We start from the raw sequence: 26,351 nt of genomic DNA, 5'->3' as shown, positions 1-26,351 counted from the left end.
CTCTTGGACTGTGGCTGGCTGGCTGAATGGTCCTTCCAGCAAACATCAGGGAAGTTAAAATCACCCACAACAACCAGGGCCTGAGACGGTGAGGCCACTCTCAGCTGCGCATAGAAGGCCTCATCAACCTCCTCAGCCTGATCTGGTGGCCTGTAATAGACACCTACAACCGTATCACCCCTGCCAGCCTGTCCCTTGATCCTGACCCATACACTCTCAACTCGTTCCTCATCCGCTCCTGGGCAGAATTTAGTACATTGCAGTTGCTCTCTCACATAGAGAGCAGCTCCACCACCACGCCTGGCTGGCCTGTCTTTCCTGCTGGCAGAATGTCTCACAGCCCCCACTGAGGAGGGCAGGGGGTTGGGAGATGGGAGCACGTTTCAGTTTCCAGATCCCAGGACAGAGCCCAAACCATCCTGCCCTTGAACTCTGGCATCCAATTCCTTGAGCTGCACAGCTGGTGGGCTTCTGTGGACAATCATGTTAAAAAGCATCCTTCAAGTGTTTGTGTAATACGTCTAGGAATGTCAGTTTTTAAAGAAAAATAAAAGTTTAGCATGCTTATATTTAAATATCTGTAAAATAGTACTCTCTATCCGTGATAGCCCCTCTGGCAATGACAATTAAATAGATATTTGCACGATAAGGCATGATACCCCATCCACAAGAACACATCTACGTGGATCAGATGAAGGGTGGTCTGGCAAACGTCACCCTTTGTGTCCCCAGGTGCACGGACACTGCTCATGTGTCTCTGCAGAGAGTGGCAGGAGCTGGATCCCCTTCTTGGGACAGACTCCTTCCAGGAGAGAGACAGACACAGGGGGAACTCATCAGGGCTTTACTGCATTTCACTTGGCATCAGTTTTGACACATTGGGTGCTGTCCTGTGACTGCCCTTTCTGCACAAATGATCATACAAAGACAACCATTTAGTAAGACATGGCCATAAAGGGGCTGTTATGGACAAGAAAGCTCACCATGAACTCTGCAGAGAGCAAAGAAGTTTATTATTATCACCATGAAGAACCAAGAAGCTCAAGGCCTCTTCTGAAGAGTGGGAAGCCCTGAGCAGCCGTGCTTGGCCATGTGTAGGTGTGGGAGAGGGTCAGGACATGTCAGGGAGAAGCAATGAGATGGCTGATGGCTTCAGTGAACCCTTCCAGCCATGTCTGAGCCCAGAAATGGAAAGCAGTTGATGTCTGCAGGTGGAGGAGGAATAGGAGGAAGATTTTCCTGGCAATATGGAAGGAAGAAAGGCCTCTCTTGGGCTACTCATGTATGGCAGTGACATTTCCATCCTGTGGGCATGGCTGTGCCTGGGAGATGGGGAATGGCTGCTGCTGGCGTGTTTGTGCTCGGTCATGGCCCATGAGCTGACCCTGCTCTGCTCCTCTCTTTCACTGCCCACACTTGGATGGTCCTCAGGAATCATCCATGAGCCTGGTGGATGCATGAACCTCCTGGAGCAATGGGATACGGATCCAAACAGAGAATTCAAGCAAGTTTGGGACTGGGACATTGAGGTGATTGGTGACCATTGCCAGGTGCGTGAAAGAAGCTGGATGAGTTGTGAAGAACTCACAGACATTTCTAACTCTACAGAAAACCGAGCCTTGCAGTTAAAGCAACAGCACTTTACATAAAACCCATCCTCAAAACACAAAACACTCACACTGATCACAAGAAAAGCCTTGAAAACTATTTGCGAATAATTTACCAGGCCCCAGCTCAGCCATTCCGGTAATAAAATCATCAAGGGCTGACGTGGCATCAGAGCCACCTCCACATAGCCCTCACCACCTGTAACCAGTGTCTCCAAGTCTTTCCTTCACCAGCCTCCAGGGACAGGGACCTGCACTGGTTGTTTCCTTCACAGCTGTGTCAGTGATGGCCCTTCATGGGACCTTAAACACTCTCAGAAACTTGGGGTTTGCTTCTGCCTTTCACTTCATCAGAGGTTTGTTCATTCTTTCAGTAGCTGCCATTCAGGATCAGGGCAGCAGAGGGCTCATTAACATTGAAAATCCTCTTACAAGCCAAGGCTCTGTGCGTCATTTTCTTAAAGGCTTCGAGTGTGGTGTGGATGATTAGGGGGATTTCAGGAACAGCCAAGCAGAGAGCATTTCCACAAGAAACAGCAATAAAGCCAAATTTCTTCTGTTTCCTTCCCTGCTCGCCCTTCCCTCCCTTTCCAGAACAGGTGGCATCAACAGCCTCCTGTTCATATTGATGTGGAGCGTCTCAGGATAAGACTGAATGTATTGGAAAAGTGGGTGCCTAAATCACCATGTGAGTGAGGAGATAGGCCAGGACACCTCAAGAGGAATCACACAACTCTGGACCAATACGTGGACGTTCTTGGGAATCTCAGGTGCCACAGCACAGTGATACTTGTGTTCAGGGAGCTGGTCAAGTGACCCAACTCCTGTTCTGTAATGGTGTCTGAGTTTGCTCAGGTCACCCCTGACTTGAGCCCCATCCACTGCTGGGTGTTCTCCAGACTCCTGCCTTCAGGAACAAAGTTCCAGGACACCTTGCTGGTGAAGATGGAGGCAAAGAAGCCATGGAGAACCTCAGTCCTGTCTGATTCTACTCGTATGAAATTCAGCAGCAGGCCCATGATCGCCCTGTCTATTCTTTTTTTTTGTAAGGAAGCAGTGTCAGCTCATCTTGCTGCCCTCAGCCTCCCCTTTAGGTATCTAGTCCAGGGCAGTTTTGGAATCATCTCTGCATCCATGGCCAAGGTTTCTGAATTCCTGCTTTGCAGCTTCCCCTGATTCCACCTCCTGTGTGCTGCCTTTGTCTGCTGGTCTTCCTCCCTCCTCTCTGGTGCCCGGGACCCCACTACTTCCTGGTCACGACAGCCAAGGTGGAAACAGATGCTCACATCCCTCACCAGCTCTTCCTTCTTTGTCAGTACCAGATCCAGGTGAGCATCACCCTTGTTGCCCATCAGGCAGGCATGTTAATAAGTTGGCCCAAGATCCTTTGAACTGTTGGCACCTGAAGCTTTGCGTGGCCAGTGAATATCAGGCAACTACAGTTCCCCATAGGAACCTGCTCGTTGACTGGAGACATTCTAAGGTTGCTGACAGAAGATCTTTTCCATTTCTTCTTCATGATAAAGTAGTTTGTAACATCTAATGGATTTATGTGGTAAAGTCTTGGAAATGGGGGTGAGTGTGGATGTGCTACAGCTGTCACCTCTCTGAGAAGCCAACAGGTGTTCGACTGACATCAGACAGAGCCCATTTCAGCTGCTCAAAGATGGACTCACACCTTGCCACATCCGAGCCACTCAGTGATATTGGCAGCACCTCTGTGATGTTTTATTTGAGAAAGGGTAAAAAACGCTGCACAACAGCAGGTGGGAGAGAGGAGAGAGGAAATGTGAGAGAAAAGCACTGCAGACACCAAGGTCATATCCCATAGGACCCAAGCAGGTCCCTCAGCAGGCCAAAGCTTGCTCTCCTGAAATCCTGCTCTTGGCCTTGTTATCATCTCCCAGGAGCCTCAGCTCCACTTTCCCATCCCTGACTGTTCCATCCTGACCAACTCTTTCTGGTTTGTAAGTGTGAAGTCCCACAGGGCACCTCACCTCACTGACTCCTCAGTCACCCATGTCAGGAAGATGTTGTCAATGAGCTCCAACCCCTCCTGGATGGCTGGTACCTTGCAGATATTGGGATATCTCAGGTCTGTCATGAGGACACTGCCCTGGAAACATGAGGTTTCTTTCATTTGTCTGAAGGAGGCCTCATCTAATTCCTCTTCCTGATCAGTGAGTCTGTACCTGATGTCCAGTGATCACAGCATTGCCCTCCTCAATGTTCAGCTGACGTTGTCTGTCCCCAGGCAGAGCTCCATGCATCTGTTATTTACCCATCAGATAACTCTGAATATTGACAAGATGAAGTGACCAGTGCTGTATCAGAGTGGGACAATAACCCCGTCCATCAGGACAGAGAAGGACCCAACACGCTGAGCAGTGACCCTGAGAAGGGCCTGGGCACTCCAAGTTCCCCACTCCAGCCCGTGGTGCACGCTCACCATGAACAAGGCAGCTGCACACGGGGCTGCATGAGGAGGAGCGTGGGGACCCAGACACCTGGAGTTCTCATCCCATTCGGTTCAGCACTGGTGTGACCCCACACACACGGGGGTGTGCCAGTGTGCGGCTTCCCAGTTTGGAGAAGCAGGGAGGAACTGGAGAGTGCAGGGCTCTGCCAAGGCAGGTTCAGCACCTTGTGCACGTGGTGTGGGATGCTGAGGGACCTGGGCTGATTTGGCCCAGCAGCGCTGGGGAGGCAGCAGCAGTGCAGGGGTAGCCAGAGAGTGCTTGAAGGGTGGTCTCAGAGGTGGTGGAGGTTTTCTGCATAGTGGGAAAGAGTATGAGAAATAAATAATGGCCCAAAGTGCAGCTGGGGAGGTCCAGGCTGGACATGAGCAGAAAGCAATGTGACTGGAAGGGCAGTGCTGTGGTGGAGCAGGTCAGCAGAGGGAGTCTGCATCAGCCCAAGGCTTTGTGCTTCAAGGAACAGCTGGGGAGGATGCAGAGATCTCAGCAAGGGGAAGAAGGTGCTCAGACAAGAGCAAGGTGGGGCAGCAGGGGGGATGTCTGCAGCCTGCAGGGAAAGAGGTGCAGGGGATGCCACAGCACAGGACAGGCTGTGGTGGAGATGATCATGGGATGTAAAGAGGCTGAAAGCCCCCACCAGACATGAGCTCCTTCTCCCCTTGGCTATGGCTGTTGTCTGCACCTCTGATGCCTGTGAGGAGACACCTTGTCCTTCCAGAACAGGGGCCTCATGGCCTCCTTGTCCCCAGCCAGGACCATGGGAGGTGTGGGACCATAGTCCTGTCCTTGGCCTTGCACAGCCCCACATCACATTGTCCAGGAAGGGCCCTCGGCAACGTGGGAGGGACAGGATCTGACTTCCCAGGGCTGGGGTCAGGGCTTGGCCCTTTGGTTAATGAAAGACAACCAGGTTTACTCAGCATCAGAGCCACCTTTACTTTGCTTTTCCTGACTAGTCATCACTACCTCCATTTTTCTGCTCTAACCAACCCTGGGGACATTTCCTCAGTAGTGTTCCCCAATGGGATCCATTGACTTTGGAGTTTGAATCTGACTTTGACTTCTTGAGAGGTTTCATCATCTTCCTCCAGGTCTTGAGGTCCATGGACTCAGCACCAAAGCCACCAGAGGGGTCATTAAAGGGCCTTGGGCTGCTCCTGTGCTGCTGAGCTGGGCTGGGCTCCTGGGACAGAGGGAGCTCCTGGCAAGCGGCAGCGCTGCAGAGAGACAGCTCTGCCCAGGAGCAGCTCCTCTGCACAGCGCAGCAGGGCTGAGGGCTCTGCCTGGGGATCTCAGGGAGACGAGCAAGGCAGAGAGAGATTAAAGGTGGTCAGGACTGGGAGGATGACTGAGAGCTCACTGGAGGAGAAACCTTTGCAGCCCTTGCCATGGTAAGTCTCTGGGTGCAGGGCAATGCAGCTGTAGCTCCTGGAGCCATCTCCTAAAACTGGTACAGGCACAGCTGGTGGGATCTGTAAGGAGGGGGCTCTCTCAGGCAATGTTGAACGGCTGTGAAGCCGGGTGAGCACCAAGGGGTGCCCAGGGCTGTCCTGCAGAGCAGGGTCCCTGCACCCCAGGGCTGTGCCAGGGAAGGGACTCTGCCGCCTGCCAGGGTCAGCGCTCAGCCTGACCAGGGAGATCCCAACAACACCGAGGGGAGAAGATGTAGGTAGAAGGAGCAAACCCTATTAGGGCAGTAAAGGTGCTTCTGCTGTGGAGAGGGTGCTGTATGAGTCAGTGCTGCTCACAGCTCCAGATCACCCCCAGGACTTTTCCAGGGGGATGCCTCAAGAAGAAGATCAATACAAGGATTACCAGACAGATAAGGAACTTTCCTGAGCCTGTCTTTTCAGTTTCCTCTCCCAAGGGGTGAGGGGTGCAGGAAAGGATAAAATGAAAATGAGCTCTCATGCTTAAACAAGTCACTGAGACTCCTGAACTGCAACTCTGAGTGATCAGCACATCTGCCAGAAGGCTCATAACATCCCTTCACCACCCCTCTGCCTGTGCACAGCACCTGCATCACCTTGGCTGGACCCCTCAGCCTAGTCTGACCTGTCCTGTTTTCCAGCCTGCAAACAGGAAGATGCCCCCAGGCAGTGCCCTGTGAACAGGCAGGATCTGTAGGGCCAGGAGGAGGGCACAGAGGGTGGGAAGGGGTCTGTGAGCACTGACAGGGAAGAGACATGGACAGGGAAACACCTCCCAGGGGGAGAATCTCCATGCAGCAGGGAAATGATCAGAAATGAGAGGAAACTAAACCCGGAATTGTTATGAAAGGGAGAACAGAGAAAAGTCCCTGTGATCCCCTGCAGTGCAGATCCCTCCTGTGAGCAGCCCCCTGGCCTCCTGTCCCACCCAGCAAAGCCTCTGCCCTCAGGGCCGGGGGCTCCAAGGCATGAAGCAGCTCCTGTGCAGCCAGAGCTCCAGTTCCTCTGCAGAGCACAGGGGCTGAGAGCAGCTGCCCGGCAATGTTGGTGTCTGGGAGGTGGCTGCAGAGCTGGGGAAGGGTGACGCTGTCTGAGTGCCCGGCTGCCTCTGCCCTGGCCTCTCTCACACCCACCCTCACCGCATTGTCCTTCTTGCTCCCGTGCTCTGGGTCACTGCTGTTGGGATCTTGTTCTTGCTGTCAGGCTCTCAGGGGATGGGAGTTTCAGCTGCAGAGTCACAGCCTGATCTTGCGGGTCCTTTCCTGCAGGTGTGTCCATGCGAACACGTGTCCAGCTTTGCTCTGACCTGTGGGGTGTGGGCAATTCAGTCTGTGGGGCTGAGGAATGAGCGGTGTGTTTCTTGGGTTAAACGTGGGGTGCTGAGACCTTGGGAAAGGCTGAGACAAGTCATGGTGTGAGGTGGATCCCTCTGCTCTCAGCAGTGCCTGGTGGCTTTTCAGGGTAACATGGGAGTGTGATCAGGCTCCATCTCAGAAAGGTGCCAACCCAGGGCAGTTGGAGCAAGACAGAGGGACAGAGCAGCTGCCCTCACTCTGCACTGACCCACAGGCATCCTCTGGTCTCACAGGTCTCGCTCTGTTCACGGTGAATGAGTCAGAAATGCTGAGGGTTTCTGGGATATAAGAACACTCTCCTGGGAATATGCAGAAAGCTGTAAAAGACCCAAATGTCTCAAGCTTCATTCTGCCATCCTTTGTCATTCTTTCTGAGAGTGCAGATGCTGACAGGCCCTTCTGCACCAGCAGCAGTTTCAGATGACAACTTCGAGCCCCAGGTCTGTCTCCTGCCCCCCGTTCCCATGACCCCTGCTGCAGAGCAGGGCTGGCTTCCCAACAGCCAGTGGACACAGGCCCTTCTTCTCACAGCACCTCCAGCCAGCACCAGCCAGGGCTCAGACACGGAGCTGGAAGAAGGTCTGAAAAGGACAAGAGGGTCTGGAGCAGGGGAGGGTGTGTGAGAAATGGCTTTGATTTTCCCCAGAGAAGTCTCCCCTAACTTGTCACTGTCTTTACTTCTTGAGTCAGTGCCCCATGTCCAGAAACAGCAAATGTCCAACAGCAGCTCCATCACCCAGTTCCTCCTCCTGGTGTTCACAGACACACGGGAGCTGCAGCTCTTGCACTTCTGGCTCTTCCTGGGCACCTACCTGGCTGCCCTCCTGGGCAACGGCCTCATCATCACCACCATAGCCTGGGACCAGCAGCTCCACACCCCCATGTACTTCTTCCTGCTCAACCTCGCTCTCCTCGACCTGGGTTCCATCTCCACCATTGTCCCCAAGTCCATGGCAAACTCCCTCTGGAACACCACAGCCATTTCTTATATGGGATGTGCTGCCCAGCTCTTTCTCTTTGTCTTTTTCCTTTCAGCAGAGTATTCTCTTCTCACCATCATGTCCTACGACCGCTACGTTGCCATCTGCAAACCCCTGCACTACGGGACCCTCCTGGGCAGCAGAGCTTGTGTCCACATGGCAGCAGCTGCCTGGGCCACTGGGTTTCTCTATGCTCTGCTGCACACGGCCAATACATTTTCACTGCCCCTGTGCAAGGGCAATGCCCTGGGCCAGTTCTTCTGTGAAATCCCCCAGATCCTCAAGCTCTCCTGCTCACACTCCTACCTCAGGGAAATTTGGCTTCTCGCTTTCAGTGTTTTTCTGGTTTTGGGATGTTTTGTGTTCATTGTGGTGTCCTATGTGCAGATCTTCAGGGCCGTGCTGAGGATCCCCTCTGAGCAGGGATGGCACAAAGCCTTTTCCACCTGCCTCCCTCACCTGGTCATGGTCTCCTTGTTTATCAGCATTGGTGCATTTGCCTACCTGAAGCCCCACTCTGTCTCCTCCCCATTCCTGGACCTACTGATGTCTGTTCTGTACTCGCTGGTACCTCCGACATTGAACCCCCTCGTTTACAGCATGAGGAACCAGGAGCTCAAGAATGCTCTGAGGAAGCTGATTACTGGATGTTTTCAGCAGCCATAGACGGCCTACTTTCTCTGCAGTGGGCTCCAGTGTACATCATGACAGGCTAAGTTTGTTTTTCTTTCTCTACTTCCCTTTTCCACACATGATGTTATCTTCAAAGTTATGTCACTATTCATCCCATTAAGTATCCTCACATTTTGTGTGACTGAGGCACTTTGTGTAAATGGGGAGTTTCTCATTGTATTTAAGTGAAATAAATGAACCTACAACAGCTTTTTTTGTTTGTTTTCAGTCCGAGATCCATCCTCAGCATAGTTAGAACAAATGTGAAATGAAAACACCTTCCTGACTGCACCAGCTTTGGGAAGGCTGCTCTGTGCCTGGAGCAGTAAGAGCTCTTGAGGTCCTCAAGGGTCAGGGCTTTTCTGCTGGCCTGAGGAGAGGGGATGGCATGGAGGGGCTGCAGACCTCTCAGGATGTGCTGGAGAGGAGAGCAAATGACACAGGTGCCTCCTTTTCCTTTTGCCATGTGTGTTCGCCCACCTCTGGGGTGACTCCTCTCTGAGCTGCAGGAGCTGCTTTGCCCTTCAGAGTGGCAGAGGCTGTGGGGTGACTGCCCAGAGCACCCGCAATGGGCACTGCTGTGGGACCAGCCCTGACTGAGCTTCGCTGGGGAGAGGGTGCTGGTGGTGGAGAGAGGGCAGGGGAGGTGGCAGAACCTTGAGAGAACTGGACTGGGCTGGAAAGTACCTGGGAGTGAAAAACATCAGCGTGTATCTCGTGGTGCATGACCATGCAGGGTGAAGACTCACACCAGGGGTTGTGGTGCAGAGCCAGGGCTTCTGGAAGGGATCAAAGACATGCAGGTGCAGGAGAGAGGAGACTGCTCTATGCCCTTGGTGACATGGACAGACCAGGAAGGTGGCCCAGAGCCTTCATCACCCCCCAGTCACTGGCCATCTCTCATGGGCCATTTCCAGCACTGGCCGCGCACCCCAGGTTTACAGGTAAGGTTCCCTGTGAGGCCATGTCCATCCTCCTGCTGGGCTCAGGGCCTGTCTCAGGGAATGGCCAGCCCTGCCCAGACTCTCTCCTGGCCCAGACCCTGGCAGACCCTGGAGCAGGGCTGCCTGTGACCCTACAGGTGACACGGCCTCTCCAGGAGCTTGGAGAGGCTGCACAACAGGAAGGCCATGGGGTGACAAAGCACCAAGGACTGCTCTGGCTATCAAGTCAGGAGACCGTTCCCCACCCCGAACGCACCCTGTCCTGTGCTGAACCTGCACCATGGGGCTATGGGACCACATGTGGGGCAGCAGGGCTGTGCTGTCACAGCACAAGGTGCAGACAGGGGCCACAAAGCAGCTGCCAGGGGTGACAGCAAGGACAGTAAAGACAAGAGTACATGTACATTGGCTTTACTGTGCAGGGATGGCTTCGGGAAAGGCAAAGCTCACCTGGAGTTGGCGGCTGCAAGAAAAGTCAAGAGCAAACTAAGAGCTTCAACAGCTGTGTTAGAGACCATGGCTGAAGAAAGGGAACACAGAGCTGCTACTGAGTGAAGAGGGAAATTTAGTAACAGCAGACACTGACACTGAGGGGCTCAATGACTTCTGTACCTGGGTCTTTACTGAAACCATCTCCCAGGCCTCTATGCTCAATGAAGGGGTTCAAGGAGGAGAGCAAGTCTTTGGAGGACCCTCAGGAAACCCCAGCAGGACAAACACCAGTGTCTGCCCCTGCAGGGGACTCACCTGGCAATGGCACAGGCTGGGGATGTCTGGTTGGGAGCAGCTCTGTGGGAAAGGTCTGTGTGGGCAGGGAGCTGGACAGGAGGCAGCGTGTGCCCTGGTGCAAGGGAGGCCAGGAGCACCCTGGGCTGTGCCACCAGGAGCACGGCCAGGAGGTGGAGGGAAGGGATTCTCTGGAATAGTCCATCCAGATCTCAGATCCCAGTTCAGGAAAGATATTGGCAAGCAGAAGTGGGTTGAGCAAAGGGCCTCAGGACAGCCAGAAACTGGAGCACTTGGCCTGTGGGGAGAGGCTGAGGGAGCTGGGCTCGTCCAGCCCAGAGAAGGGAAGGCAGACAGGGACCTCATCACAGCCTGTCAATACCAACAAGGAGATCATGGAGAACACACAGCCAGGCTCTTCACCATGGTGTGTGGCAGAAGAACAAAAGAGAACGGGTGGCAGGTGAAAGAGGAGAGGTTCAGCCAGGACATAAGGAAAAGCTTTTTCCCTAGGAGGTGAGTGTCAACTTCATTTTCACCAGGGATCACATCAGCCTCATGGTTACCCTCAAATGGCAGAACATCATTTTAAAGGACTGTATAAATTTAACTACTCCTACATTTATACATTCGGCCCTTTAAGGCAACCGTGAGGCTGATGTGACCCCCGGTGAAAATGAATTTGACACCCCTGCCCTGGGAGCTCAGCCAAGTGCTGTCGCAGGTCACCCAGAGAGGCTGAGCAGCCTCTGTCCTTGCGGGTTTTCAATCTCTGATTGAATGAAGGCTTGAACACCTTGTTCTGACCCAGTTTCTGACAGGTTGGACTGCAGACTCCTGAGGTCCCTTCAACCTCAGTTCTCTTATGATCCCATTGGGATGTTGGGCTCTGTTTCTAACGGGAGCAGAGGAGATGATTAAGCGGCATGAATGCGCCTGTGCTGTAGGTGACCATCTAAACCAACATCTAAACCCAGCCAACACCTCAGTGTGACTCGCTCTAAGCCAAGTGTGAGGAGTCCTGGGTAGGGAAGGTTTAGAGGGCATGGGGCTCTATGCATGACACAAAATGGTCTTGGCTTCATGCCTGCAGGCCCATCCGATGTCAGTTAATGTCAATGAAAGTTAAAATATGAACTGAAGACAAAGTTTCAAAGCCAAGGAAGGTTTCAACGTACTTTTCCTTTTTTTTAAGTCTTTGGGGAGTTATTTTCTTCAAAAAGGAAAGTGTTTTCCACAACTAGAAATGGATATAAGACACACATGTCCTCAGCTACATGGATAGCTTTTTACATATTGATTTTTCCTATGGCACACATTACATTCTTACATATTAAACATTTTTTATTTTCTTTTTAAGTATTTTGGTGGATTTGTTTCTTTGAAAAACTAAGAGTTTTCCAGAACTGGGCATGGATTTAGGACACAAATGTCTTCAGCTCCAGGGACACAAACACCTGGTGCCAGTGTAGATGCCCTGGGAACCCTTGCCTAACTTCCACTGCATTGCAAGGTGCTCTGGTCTCCCCAGGTCCTCTGTGATAGATGCCAATCCCAGGCCAGCACCTCGGATAAAATGGGTCCCCTAAAATGGCACTGGCTGTTTATGGTGAGACAACTAATGACTGATGTCTGTTGGAAACGTGGACGTGTTTATATTTTTGTTGTGTTTTTTGTTTGTTTGTTTGTTTTTTGTTTGTTTGTTTTTGAGGGTGTTTTTTGTTTGTTTGTGTGGGCTTGGTGGTGGTTTGTTTAACATATTAACTAAAAAAATAAAAGGACAAAAAGTGAATCACCAGGCCGTGTACTAAAGGCAGGAGAAGAAATATCGGTCTTCCCCTGTACTTCTATTACCAACACGCTATTATTTCATCTCCCTTGTCATTTAGGAGTTTCCACCTCTCCTGACTAAATGTCCATGTCAAAGGACATCTTTCCAACAGTCTGTCTGGATGTTCGCCCTTCCCAGTGCTCTCAGGTTTCCTCCTCCACTTGCTCTTTGGTCATTCAGTTGCCTCTCCACTGTCTGGTTTCTGCTTTGAGCCTCAGGCAGTTACAAATTACCCCAGGCTTCAGAGGTCTAATCAACATGGTACACAGCAAGTTAATTGTGTTTATATCTATCCTTTCCTATCTCTCTGTCTAAAAGTAGTTCTTGTGTGGATGTGCCTTGTGGATGGTGGACCTCATCAGATCCAGCTTGCACACACAGCTGAGGAAAGTGTTTTACTGTTTATTAAACTGTGCAGTGTTTGCACAGGAGAGCAGGAGGAGCTGGTGCACAGGAGCTGCAGCATCTCCTGCAGAGCTCAGTGGAGAAGTCTGATGTGAGGAAAAGTGATGAAAGTCTCTGGTGGCCAATGAGGGAACCGGCAGACTGGGGGTGGAGGGTGAGGAGCGAGGGTGTCCATACAGTGTCCAGCCTCAAGGGACTGTTCTCCTGCCTGTGCAGATGTCTTCAGGAGACCCTCTGGATCAATGTCCAGTGTAGAATGCTGCTGTCACTTCTTCTATACAATGAAAAATGACAGAAAACACCCTTGAAAGAAAAAACCCTCCTTCATGAAATCTTCTTTGAAATCTTCATCAGCAAGTGTCCCATTGAAACCTCTCCAGGTAATTCTACAAGTCTTACAGATTTGAATGAGATTACAGAAAGAAGCATTGCTCCTTAGGGTTTTCTGTGTTTTAATGAGCTCCATGGTGTATTTGGTGCTGAGTCCATGAACCTCAGATACCAAGCACGGACTGAAGAATCTGCTCAAGAAGTCCAAGTCAGAGAAAACTCCAAAGTACCTTGAAGCATTAATGGGTCCCACTGAGGGCTGTTACTGACAAAGGCTCCCCGGGGACTCGTTAGTGCAGAGAATTGGAGACAGTGATTGCATCAGGCAAAGGCAAAGTGCAGCAGCTCTGGTGCTGAGAAAACCCTTGGTTTGTTTGATGAAGGACAATGGCCAAGCCTTGAGCCCCTGCCCCTAGGAAGGGAGATCCTATCCCTCACGTGTGGCTCAGGGCTCTTCCTGGGGATGTGGGGAGTGTGATGCCCAGTGCAGGACAATGGTGTGACACTCCCTGGGGGTGCAAGGAGGCAATGGGTGCCATGGCCATGACAACCATGTGTCTCCTCTTAGGCCTCGCTGTCAGGGACATCAGCCATAGCCAAGGGGACAAAGACCTTGGCTCTTTCAGGGACCTTCAGCCTTGCCAGTGTCCTTGGCCATGTCCACCACAGTCCATCCTACACTGTCCCAGGCCTGTGGCTGTTTCCCTACAGGCTGTAGACACCCCATGCGCTTCCCCACCTTGTTGTCACCCCAGTGTGTCCCCACCTGTGCTGCTATCTCTCCATCCTCACCAGCTGTTCCTGGAATCACAAAGTCATTGCTGATCCAGAGTCCTTCTGAATGACCACAGCACTGTACTCAGAATGACATTTCTTCATCCTGCTGTCCACTCTGGACATCCAGAGCTGCAGTTTCTGACGCTTTTCCTTTCTCATGCTGTTCCCTCTACCAACAAAAAAAAAAAAAAAAAAAAAAGAAATTGCCATCATCTTAGAAAGTGATTTTCAAGATTTCTGAAGCTACTACTGCCCTTTCTTTTCATGATTTTACCACAACCACCAACTAAGACCATGACAGCTGCTCACATCCTGCTCGCAGTCCCCAGGTGGGACAAGGGAGAGAACTGAAAGGGAAGGGAGAAACTTGTGGGTTTATAAAATAAAAAGAATAAGACAATAAAAATAATGCACTACTACTACTAATATACTAAAATATACATACTAAGCTATACATAAAGTAAAATATATGATATTCAGTACAATCCCCTACATAACTCCAGTTGTGCTGAACAGACAGCCCAAAAGAAGAGAGCACCCTGGTCCTGAAGAGCTGGTCCCAGCAACAGAAATTAGAAGTGAAAAAGGCAGGGAGGCCCAAGGCCAACTGAAAAACAGCAAAACATCAAAAAAATGAAATAACACTGGACTCCCAATAGAATGGAACTTCTGAACAGAGCCAACCAAAGTAGCCAGAAAACCAAAACTAACTGGCTGGAAAAGGCATCTCCAGCTTTATACCGAGAATGACGCTAATGGTAGAGAATAGCTTGTTGATTGACCTGGATGTCAGTCAAGGTGCTGTTCTATCTGTGCCCCCTCCTACCAATTTGATCCTGCAGCTGGACAGCAGAGAACCCCTTGGTTTCACTGACAATAGTCAAGGAAAATTAAATAGAAATAGATAAATTAAATTAAGAAAATATACTCAGTGCTATCCCCCGTGTAACTCCAGTCACACGGAACAGCCAGTCCTGCAGAAGGGAGCACCTTGGTCCTGAGCAGCCCATCCCAGCAAGAGAGAGCAGAAGGGCAACAGACAGAAAGGCCCAAAGGCCAACTGCAGAATGGTAGAACCGCAAAAGGCCGAACTGACATCGAACTCCTGACAGAATGAAACTTGTGAATGGAACAACCAAACCAGCTGGAAAACCCAGAGTAACGGATGTAACAAGCCCTAAAAGCCGGCTCCAGCTTTAGACTGAGCATGACGCTAATCATAGATGATATTTAATCGTTAAGCCTGCATGTCAATCCAGGTGCTGTCCTGTCTGTGTCCCCTCCTGCCAATCTGCATCTGCAGCTGGATGGCCAAAGAAGTCCTTGGTTTCCCTGACAACAACCAAGATATCAGTGAGTTCTGACATTCCTTTCATAGCAAATGCCAAACACTGTGAAGCTGCTAAAATGAAAAATGAACTCTATCCCAGGGAAGAAACAGCATTATCTCACTATTCTCATAGTAAATCTAAACAAAAGACTGTACTGGATGTGAAGGAAAATGCATGAATAATATTAACTCAGTTTCAGTAAAAACAGCACATTTCCTCAGCCTCCTCTTCACCAGGCTGAAGAAGTTTGGGTCTCTCAGCATCTCCACATGTGACCCAGACTTTCTCTGGCCACATGGCAGCTCCTCCCCGTTCCTCCAGAATGGGGAACCTCACACTGGGACACACCGCTCCAGATGTGACCACATCAGTGCTGAGTCAAGATGGGCAATAACTGCCCTTGTCTGGGTGGCCACGCTCCTCCCAGTGCAGCCCAATGTGCTCATGGGCATATTCATATTTAGCACCACTGAGAACTGGCTGAACATCCAGGCTCAGAGGGTGGTGACCAGTGGCACGAAGCCCAGCAGGAGGTACCATGAGGAGCACTGAAGGACACCATATCCCTACCCAACATCTCCTCCTACAGGTGTGTCTTGAGTCCCTGGAACCACCTCAGTGCCAAGGGGGAGAGCACTGCCTGTATGGGTTGGAAGAGATGGGGTCTGGAATGAGGGTCCTGGGGCAGTTTCTCCTCGTTGTTCATGCAGCAACAAGTTGGACTAGATATTTGGAGAGAGGAACACTTCCTAAGGGCCTCCAATGGGCATGGGGATGTTGTACAGTTTCCTGCATGCTGCCTTTTCTGGTGGAGATCACAGAGGCTGCCAGCCCTTTGGAGGACCCAGGACAGGCCTTGTCCTTCCTCTGGTCACAGCTGAACCACAGTTCTCCAGCTCGGCCCCAGCTCAGGAGCCGTGTCTAGGGGTGGCTTTTGGGGTAAGGTTGATAAGAGGGGTGCATAAGTTTGTCTTAAGGACATGTGATGAGCACCAGGACTGAAGTACCAGAGCAAAATGATGTGGCTTCTGGGTGAATACTTTCTTCAGTGCAAGTCCTGACACAGGGTCTCAGACTTGCTTTCCATGCCACCCTTCATGAGGGATGATGCACTAAGAGATGGCAAGTGGGGGACACCAATCCTTCTCCAGCTACTTCCCAAGCCTGGTGAAGCACCAGGACAGCAAGAACTTCTGGCCCTGCACCCTAAACTCTGGGTATAATCTGGGGCAGGTGAACACCAGCATTTTTCTCTCCAAGGCAATTTCCAGCCCAGGTCAGCTCCTGTGTGATCTCCCCCATCCCTCCTCTGATCTGCTCTGGTGCTCCTGGTCCCATCCTGTTCTCCCCACAGGGCCCAAAACCGGCACTGATGCTCTGCAGAGCAGGTTGGCTGCAGAACCATGGGGTAACTGCACACTGGTTGTGCTGCTCAGTGAGGGACACAGATGCAGCTGGATGGGCTGCACTGTCACTGAGCTCTTTCCTGGGGGTCTCAAGCTCTGGAATGGGTCCAGAGCATTTTTTGGGACTCATTGGGTTTTCCGCTCATTTCTGTTCAGCAATCCCTTCCTTGTCCTTCAGGTTCCTGTAAACTGGTGCAGGAAGACATGGTCTATCCCCTTTCCAGGGACAGATGGATTTGACATCTTCCTTTCCTGAGGACCTCAGAACTTCTCTGATTCTGCTGTCAATCTCGGTAGCACAATCCAGAATCATGGGCAAGGGCGACAGAGCACTTGAAATTAGCCTGTCCCAGCAGCTGAGATGAATCTCACTGGGCCACTGAGGTTTGTTCCTGGAATCACACACAGAAATGCCACGGTTCCAACAGGCATCCATATCTGAGTTGGTCTCAGGACTCCTTCTGCACCCAGGGATGCTCACAGACAGAGTCTGACCCTTTTGCACATAGAGGTCGTAGTCTCAGTTTCTTTCTGGCCTCCTGTTGCCACACCAAAGGGATGGGAGAAACCTCAGCCCTGTGCTGTGCCTCCTGCTCTGCACTCATCTGAGGTGTCCTACATCATGAGGAATGGACACGGGGAAATCAGTTCAAGGAAGAAGATCCCAGTGGGTTGTTTCCCCTGGGCTGTTACTCCCAATGTGAAGTGACCTTGAGACACTGTCTGTGCCACAGGCCTTCATGGAACCCCCAGGAAGAGCTGCTGTCGTTAGTGTTCACCTGGATTCATCTCACCTCTCGTACATGATGTGCATGCTCACATCTCATCTCTACAATGCAGACATGGATTTCTGACCTACTCATTCAGTGTCCATCCATGGAGGGAAGAGCAATGTCTGTGAGCTGGGGAGAGAGGCCAGGGCTGGTAGTGCGGGGCCAGACCATGACGATGCCCTGGGGCAGATGCTGTGGTGTGTCCAGTGCACAGGGGCACAGCCCAGCCCCTGCTCTGCTGGTCCTGCAGGTCTCTGGCAGGAGACCTGGCTGTGAGAGGACACTGCTGTGTGCCAGCCCTGCACACACACACTGTTCAGCTGAACAGTGGTGTTTCATATGCGGGTCACTTTCTTGGGCATGTTCTTGAGAGAACCTTTGTAAGAAGACCTAAACCTTGAAGCCCTGCCCATAGGAGATCACCTTTCTATCCGGAAAGGCTGTTGTGAGGCCAGCTCTGTCACAGCAGTGCCCATTGCCTGTCCCTGCCTGCGCTCACAGCACTGACACACAGCAGGACGGGGACCAAGCTGCCAGAGCACTCAGGCCTTGCACCAACACAAGGGATGAGAAGGAGAGTGTGGGAGTGGAACCAGAACAGCTCTGGAAGAACAAGCGCTGCTGCTCCCTGGCAGTGCTGCCATGATGGACTCTTTTCCTCTCCACCCACCGCAGGAACTGTCCCTGCAGCTCCAAACAGGCCCTGGGGAAAGGATCTCAGGAAAAAATAGATGCTGCAAGGCCTTTTAATTTGTTGAAACACCCATAGAGCACAACTTCTCATTCACACAGCCCCTCAGTAAGCAAAGAAGACAGTGAATTGGAAAGGGGATGACAATATTACCATATGTGAAAAGCCATAAGCAGCAACAAAAAATACAGAAGACAGGCTGGACCTACAACAATTTACACTATAACTGTTAAACAGAAGATGATGGGCAGTTTATAGCTATAAGGAAATAATCCAGTCATCAGTTTCCTCAGGGCATCCTTGAGCTCCGTGTTCCTCATGCTAGTAGATGAGGGGGTTCACTGCTGGAGGCACCACCGAGTACAGAACAGACACCACCAGGTCCAGGGATGGAGAAGAGATGGAGTGGGGCTTCAGGTTGGCAAACGTGGCAGTGCTGACAAACAGGGAGACCACGGCCAGGTGAGGGAGGCAGGTGGAAAAGGCTTTGTGCCGTCCCTGCTCAGAGGGGATCCTCAGCATGGCCCTGAAGATCTGCACATAGGACACCACAATGAACACAAAACACATGAAAACTAAACAGGCACTAAAGACAATAAGGCCAGATTCCCTGAGGTGTGAGCAGGAGAGCTTGAGGATGTGGGGGATTTCACAGAAGAACTGGCCCAGGGTATTGCCCTTGCACAGTGGCAGTGAAAATGTATTGGCCGTGTGCAGCAGAGCATTGAGAAACCCAGTGGCCCAGGCAGCTGCTGCCATGTGGACACAAGCTCTGCTGCCCAGGAGGGTCCCGTAGTGCAGGGGTTTGCAGATGGCAACGTAGCGGTCGTAGGACATGATGGCTAGAAGTGAATATTCTGCAGTAGCACAGAACAAGAAAAAAAAGAGCTGGGCAGCACATCCTATGTAGGAAATAGCGCTGGTGTCCCAAAGGGAATTGGCCAAGGACTTGGGGAGAGTGGTGGAGATGGAGCCCAGGTCAAGGAGGGCGAGGTTGAGCAGGAAGAAGTACATGGGGGTGGGGAGGTGCTGGTCCCAGGCTATGGTGGTGATAATGAGGCCGTTGCCCAGGAGGGCAGCCAGGTAGATGCCCAGGAAGAGCCAGAAGTGCAAGAGCTGCAGCTCCCGTGTGTCTGTGAACGGCAGGAGGAGGAACTGGGTGATGGAGCTGCTGTTGGACATTTGCTTTTCCTGAGCATTGGGGCGCTGTCATGAGAAAAAAAAACGCAGTGAAAAGCCAGGGGAGAGTTCTCCAAAAAATAAAACCAACTCCCCTAGACCCTCCCCTGTCACACACAGATACCCTTTTCTTTTTGTAGGAGAACTTTCTCCAGCACTGTGGCTGGAACCCTGCTTGGCGCTGGAAAATGTGCAACCGAGAGCAGGGACTCTGCCCATGGGCTCTCAATAATTCAGCCCAGCTCTGCAGAAATGGGGCCACGGGAACAGTGGGGACTGTCCTGGTTCTGCTAATACAGAAGGGCTGTCAGCACTTGCTTTCCAGTGATAAGGAACAGAGATGGTGAAGGCAGTTTAAGAGTTCCAGGATTCTTTACATCTCCCCACATATTCACTGCAGAGTATTGTTGGGCGTCAGAAACCCTCAGCATTTCTGCTGCACTCCGGGAAATTAGAGCAAGTCCTGTGAGGATGCCTGTGGGTCAGTGCAGAGTGAGGGCAGCTGCTCTGTCCCTCTGTCTGGCTCCAGCTACCCTGGGCTGGCACCTTTCTGAGATGGAGCCTGATCACACTCCCATGTTACCCTGAAAAGCCACCAGGCACTGCTAAGAATAGAAGGACCCACCTCAGAGCATGACATGCCTCACCCTTTCCTAAGGTCTCAGCACCCCACATTTAGCCCAGGACACGCACGACTTCTTTTCACAAAGCAAACAGCATTTTCTCTGATGCTTCATCTCTGTGCTTCTACATGGCGATTCAGATAACACACAGATGCTGTAGGACAGGTTTGCATCCTGGATGGAAGCTCACAGCTTGGAAGGAAACCTTAGTGAGACAGCCAAGGGTCCTAATGATGGCATTTGATTCAAGGAGACTCAGTTCATTCCCCAGCCCCACAGACTGCATTGCCCACACCCCACATGTCAGAGCAAAGCTGGGACACGTGTTCCCATGGACACACCTGCAGGAAAGGACCCACAAGATCAGGCTGTGACTCTGCAGCTGAAACTCCCATCCCCAGAGAGCCTGACAGCAAGAACAAGATCCCAACAGCAGTGACCCAGAGCAGGGGAGCAAGAAGGACAATGCGGTGAGGGTGGGTGTGAGAGAGGCCAGGGCAGAGGCAGCCGGGCACTCAGACAGCGTCACCCTTCCCCAGCTGCGCAGCCACCTCCCAGACACAAACATTGCCGGGCAGCTGCTCTCAGCCCCTGTGCTCTGCAGAGGAACTGGAGCTCTGGCTGCACAGGAGCTGCTTCATGCCTTGGAGCCCCCGGCCCTGAGGGCAGAGGCTTTGCTGGGTGGGAGAGGAGGCCAGGGGGCTGCTCACAGGAGGGATCTGCACTGCAGGGGATCACAGGGACTTTTCTCTGTTCTCCCACCCATAACAATTCTGGGTTCAGTTTCCTCCCATTTCTGATCATTTCCCTGCTGCCTGGAGATTCTCCCCCTGGGAGGTGTTTCCCTGTCCATGTCTCTTCCCTGTCAGTGCTCACAGACCCCATCCCACCCTCTGTGCCCTCCCCCTGGCCCTACAGATCCTGCCTATTCACAGGGCACTGCCTGGGGGCATCTTCCTGTTTGCAGGTTGGAAAACAGGACAGGTCAGACTAGGCTGACGGGTCCAGCAAAGGTGATGTAGGTGCTGTGCACAGGCAGAGGGGCAGTGAAGGGATGTTATGAGCCTTCTGGCAGATGTGCTGATCACTCAGAGTTGCAGTTCAAGAGTCTCAGTGACTTGTTTAATCATGAGAGCTCATTTTCATTTTATCCTTTCCTGCACCCCCAACCCCTTGGGAGAGGAAACTGAAAAGACAGGCTCAGGAAAGCTCCTTATCTGTCTGGTAATCCTTGCATTGATCTTGTCCTTGAGGCATCCCCTTGGAAAAATCCTGGGGGTGATCTGGAGCTGTGAACAGCCCTGAACCACACAACACTCTCTCTACAGCAGAAGCATCTTTTCTGCCCTGATAGGGTTTGCTCCTTCCACTGATATCTTCTCCCCTCCTTGTTGTTGGGATCTCCCGGGGCAGGCTGAGTGCTGACCGTGGCACACGGCAGAGTCCCTGCCCCGGCACAGCCCTCGGGGGCATGCATCCTGCTCTGCAGGACAGCCCTGGGAATCCCTGGGTGCTCCCCCTTGCAGTCATCTTCAGGAGAAGTTGCCGTCATGCCCTTTCCCATTGATGGTGCAGCAGGGAAGCCCTGCTCTGGACCATGTTCTTCTCCTCTACATGAGAAATACTGTGTGGGAGACCTGGCAGATCCTGTAATACTGTGGGATGTGCCAACTTGAGGAGATACCACCAGGACATGCAGCAGCATTCTCCTACAGCCAAAGACTTACCATGTTAGGACTGAGAAGATTTGTCTCTCAGTGAGCCCTCAGCAACCTACAACCCTACATTGCCTTTCCCCTCTCTCTGCCTGGCTCCTGTGCCCTCGGTGCTGCAGGCAGAGCCCTCAGCCCTGCTGCGCTGTGCAGAGGAGCTGCTCCTGGGCAGAGCTGTCTCTCTGCAGCGCTGCCGCTTGCCAGGAACTCCCTTGGTCCCAGCTTAGCAACAGAGGAGCAGCCCATGATGTCCCTTTCTCTGTCCTCTCTGGGCTCCCTTGTGGTGTCCCTGGAGCTCTAGGGGAACCTGCTGTGAAACAGGCTCAAGTCAGCACTGATTTCCTTGTCTCAGCTGAGGAGAGACACTTTTTTCCTGCAGAGTCATTTCTCTCATTTGAAAAATATTATGGTCCAGGAATCAGCTTTTTACTTCCCGTCTTTGGACATGACGACCAGACAGGGGCACGAAATGATCTAATTTGCCTTTTCTGAGGGGAGGGAAGAAATTCTACCCCCATTCCATGTCTGTAGTCCTCAGCTACCCCCACGCACAACACAAACCCACAGGAGATGGATTCCTCTGGCCTCAGTTCAGGTGCACACGCAATAGACACTGACTTGTGAGCTCCTTGTCTCAGGTCCCGTGCTAATGAATGGAGGCAGAGGCCAAGACTGATGTGCTGAGATGCAAAGACGAGGTGACATGTGAAGTGCCAGAGGTGATGCACAATACACGGAGCTGGCTGCAAGCTGAGTGGAGCGATGCCAAGAGGAGAGGCCGCATCTGGGGGCAACTTCTTGTAGGTCAATGGGGAATCACTTTGGCCAATAGAACTGACATCAGATAGACACTTTTAGGATGAGAGAATCTATATTTCTTATGTTTGGGCAGCCTATGCAGGGATTTAGTTGATGAATGGAGTCTGCAACCACAAAGAGAGCTAAGTTTCTCTCTGTCTTTTCCATCAGCTGGGTTGACTCCAGCTCCTTTGACTGTAATGGCAGCGGTGTCATGAACATCCCCACATTGTCTGATCACACTCAGGGAAGTTGTTCCTTCTATTGCCAGTAACAGACCTGCAGTGTTACGTGAGGTGCCAAGGCTCTCGCACACCCCTCATGCATTGGGCAGGGACAGTGATGGTCCTGTACGGGGCAGCCATCCCCGTTCACACTGATGTGTGACCAACACCCCAGACAGCACTGCAGACAGATTCGGTGTCTTTGTGAAACAAACTGGTTGCCACCACAGGAGTGTGGCATGTCCATCATTTCTCTATCCAGTAGACGTAACGCGGTCCATAAATAGGAAGCACACTGCACTGGAGTCTCCACGTATGTGTCTACACATTGAAAGTTCTGTTTTTTCTCTCCACCAGCCTTCACTCACCCCCCTTGATGATACAGCTGAGGAACGGACCAACACTTTTCACAGTGGGCCTGTCAGGAGCACCTTGTCAGTCAGGCGATCACCTTCATGTCCATCAAGGCCCTCTGGGGCAGCAGAGACACCACTGCCAGGTCTGCACTTCCCAGCCCTGTTTCCCTCTGACCTTGGGGACAGCAGGGTTTGCTCACTCTCTTGACATTCAGTTTCAGCTTTATGTTTTTCTCTACCAGTCACTCTTTCTCTTCTATGAAGGAAACTTTTGCACACATGGGAACTTGTATTAGAAACATCGAATCATAGAATCATTTTTCATGGAAGATACCCTCAAGATCTTCGAGTCCAACCATAACCCAACTCTAGCATTAAACCATGTCCCTGAGAAGCTCATCTTAAAGTCTTTTAAACCCCTCCAGGGGTGGTGACTCCACCACGGCCCTGGGCAGCCTGTTCCACTGCCTCACAACCCTTCCCATGAAGAAATGTTTCCTAATGTCCGACCTGAACCTTCCCCGGCACAACTTAAGGCCATTTTATCTCATCATATCACTTGATACATGGGAGAAGAAACCAAGAACCTCTATGCTACAATTTGCTTTCAGAGAGCTGTGCAGAGTGAGAAGGTCTCCCCTCAGCCTTCTTTTGTCCAGGCTAAACTGCTTCAGCTCCCTCAGCCGCTCCTCATCAGACTTGCGCCCCAGACCCTTCACCAGCTCTGATCCCTTCTCTGAATTCACTCCAGCTCCTCATGGTCTTTCTTATAGTGAAGGGCCCAAAACTGAACCCAGGATTCAAGGTTCGGCCTCACCAGTGCCCTGTACAGGGGGCGATCTCTTCCCTGGTCCTGCTGGTCACACTATTCCTGATACAAGGCAGGACGCTGGTGGCTTTTTTGGTCACCTGGGCACACACTGGCTCATGTTCAGCCACTGCCCATCGACACGCCCAGATCTTTTTCCACCAAGTAGCTTTCCAACCACTCTTCCATGATCCTGTAGCGTTCATGGGGTTGTTATGATGCAAGTGCAGAACCCAGCACCTGTCCTTGTTGAATCTCATAAAATTGGCCTCAGCCCACTGATCCAGCCAGTCCAGATCCCTCTGTAGAGCCTTCCTACCTGCCAGCAAATGAACACTCCCACCCAATTTGGTGTCATCTGCAAACTTATTGAGGGTGCACTTGATCTCCTCATCCAGATCATGGATAAAGAGATTAAATAGAAATGGCCTAATTCTGAGCCCTGGGGACACCACTCATCACCGGTCCCTAAATGGATTTGGTTCCATCCACCACAGCTCCAGCCACTTCTTTACCCATTGTAGATACACCCATCCAGGCAATGAGCTGCAACTTCTCCAGGAGATGCTGTGCGATAGGGTGTCGAAGGCCTTGCTGAAGTCTAAGGACACAGCATCCACAGCCTTTCTCTTATCTTGTTGATCACTTTGTCATAGAAGGGGATCAGGTTGGTCAAACAGGACCTGCCTTTCATAAACCCATGTTGACTGGGCCTGATCATATGGTTCTCTTATATGAATCCTGTGATATCACTCAAGATCATCTACTCCATAACCTTGCCCAGCACCAAGGGCAGACTGACGGGTCTGTAGTTCACCAGGTCATCCTTCCAGCTCTTCTTGTAGATGGGTGTCATCATGGCCAACATCCAGTCAACCGGGACCTCCCCACTTAGCCAGGATTGCTGGTAGATAATGGAAAGTGGCTCGGTGATCACCTCCACCAGCTCCCTCAGCACCCTTGGGTGTATCCCATCTGGCCCCATAGACTCATGGGTGTCCAAGTGGTGTAGCAGGTCACCAACCATTTCTCTTTGGATGATTTGGGTTTCATTCTGCTCCCCATCCCTGTCTTCTGGCTCAGGGGGATGGGGACCTGGAGCACAACTGTTCTAACTGTTAAAGACAGAACAAAGACAAAGAAGGCATTTAGCACCTCAGGCTTTCCCTCATTTTCTGTCACTATGTTTCCTACTGTATTCACCAGGGGATGGAGATTCTCCTTGGCCCTCCTCTTCTTGCTGATATATTGATCGAAATCGTGGGAGATTTGAGGGATTTCCTTGAAGTTAATGGACATTGTGTGGAACTGCAGTGAATAGGCATCTGAGGCCTTTGTATCGAGCAAGAGAGCAAGAGTTGAGCAGCCTCCATGCCTTAAGTGACTTTGTGCAGCCTTGAGCACGTGAAAAAGAGTCAGCAAGTCAGCAATTTAGTAGATACTTTTTGCTTAGCACTAGAGCTCGTGCAGATTTGTAAAATACAATTATTTGTTAGTTTGCGGCACGTGAACAGTAGCTACTGACCAATTACAAGCAGCCTTTAGATGCGTGGATGGCACGTGGACAGGTCAAAAAGATACTCAAAGAGAATTGTAACAATAAACGGCTTTGCTTGAATTCACATTGGATTGTGTGGAGTCCGTGACTGTCGCCCTCCCATGTAATTAGTCCTGACACTGTATCCACAGCAGTGTGTGCATATTGCCACCCCCTAGATGCGTTAGGGGGCCGTTAAAATCAACCTGACAGGTATGCAAGGCCCACTGACCGTGTTTTATCTTTTCCCATGGCCTACATAATGCCCTTAAATGTACCCGAGTACAAGTAGCACAAAGATCTGCGCATGTTTTACAAGTCTAAAATAGCAAAGGGCTTTGATTGTGAGCCACGTTCCGTGCACGTGAAGTATAAGCCGATTGATGTCCACAATCTATATGCACGTTTAGATCTTGAGCATGCAGCTTGGCAGAGGCCATATTATTTACTTCCCTGTTGTTTTGTGACTTAAATGTATCAACTTTATTGTGCTCTTCTATTAACCCTTCACAAGGGGAATCCACCTCCACAGAAAAATGAAAGGGATGAAAGTTTTGCAATGCCCTAAAAATCCCCCAAAGGCATGCAATTGTGTTACTGTGGCTGGTACGGAAAACTGCCGGACTGTTTGGTATTTCTCTAAGCTGTCCATGCCAAACTATTCCTAAAAATAGTGCAGTAGCACTAGGGCCCTGTGTTTTCATTGGATTAGTTGCCCGGTCTTGGTCCTGTAAATGAAATTTCAGGATTTGCCAGCTACTTCAGTTTCTTATTGTGACACTGCCATGATCATCAATATAATGGCAAACAGAAATGGTACCTGACCAGAGTGCAACATTAGCTGCTATCATTTGGTGGCAAATGGAGGGACTGTGTTTGTCAGGCAACATGGGGGGACTGCAGAGATGCTGCTCGCTATTGTAGGAGGAAATTCATGCTGCCAAAGCTCCATTAGAATTGAAGCTGTTCAATACTGTGAAGGGCAATCAAAAGAGCTTTTTAAATATATGAATAAAAGCAAACTAGAAATAAACTAGAAATAACTTTGGCTCATTACTTGATGAGCATGGTCACCTTATTAACAGGAACATAGGCAAAGCTGAGATGTTTAGTGCTTTCTTCACCTTGGTCTTCAACACTGATGATGGTCTTGTGGGCCCACACCACCCTGGACTGGAAAACCACAGTTGTGAGAACGGTAAACTCCAAAACGATCCGGAATTGTACTGGGTCTGCCACTCCAGCTGGAACCCTGCAAGTCGATGAAGTCTGATGGGATTCACCCGAGACTGCTTAAAGAGTTGGGGATGTCATGACAGAACCCAATGGAATGGCAGAAAGATGTGCCAGGGCATGGTCAGGCTGGACGTGAGGAAAAG

The 26,351-nt window shown here is 51.2% G+C and overlaps 1 pseudogene; it reads right to left on the bottom strand.

The window, feature by feature from the left end:
* Positions 1 to 17,950: 17,950 nt before the first annotated feature.
* Positions 17,951 to 19,133, bottom strand: LOC136105089 (olfactory receptor 14J1-like; annotated as a pseudogene).
* Positions 19,134 to 26,351: the final 7,218 nt, after the last annotated feature.

The sequence above is a fragment of the Patagioenas fasciata genome, chromosome 9 (assembly GCF_037038585.1).
Source record: "Patagioenas fasciata isolate bPatFas1 chromosome 9, bPatFas1.hap1, whole genome shotgun sequence".
NCBI classification, from domain to species: domain Eukaryota; kingdom Metazoa; phylum Chordata; class Aves; order Columbiformes; family Columbidae; genus Patagioenas; species Patagioenas fasciata.
The sequence above is the reverse complement of the archived record's forward strand: the minus strand, read 5'-3'. Positions and strand labels throughout refer to the sequence as shown.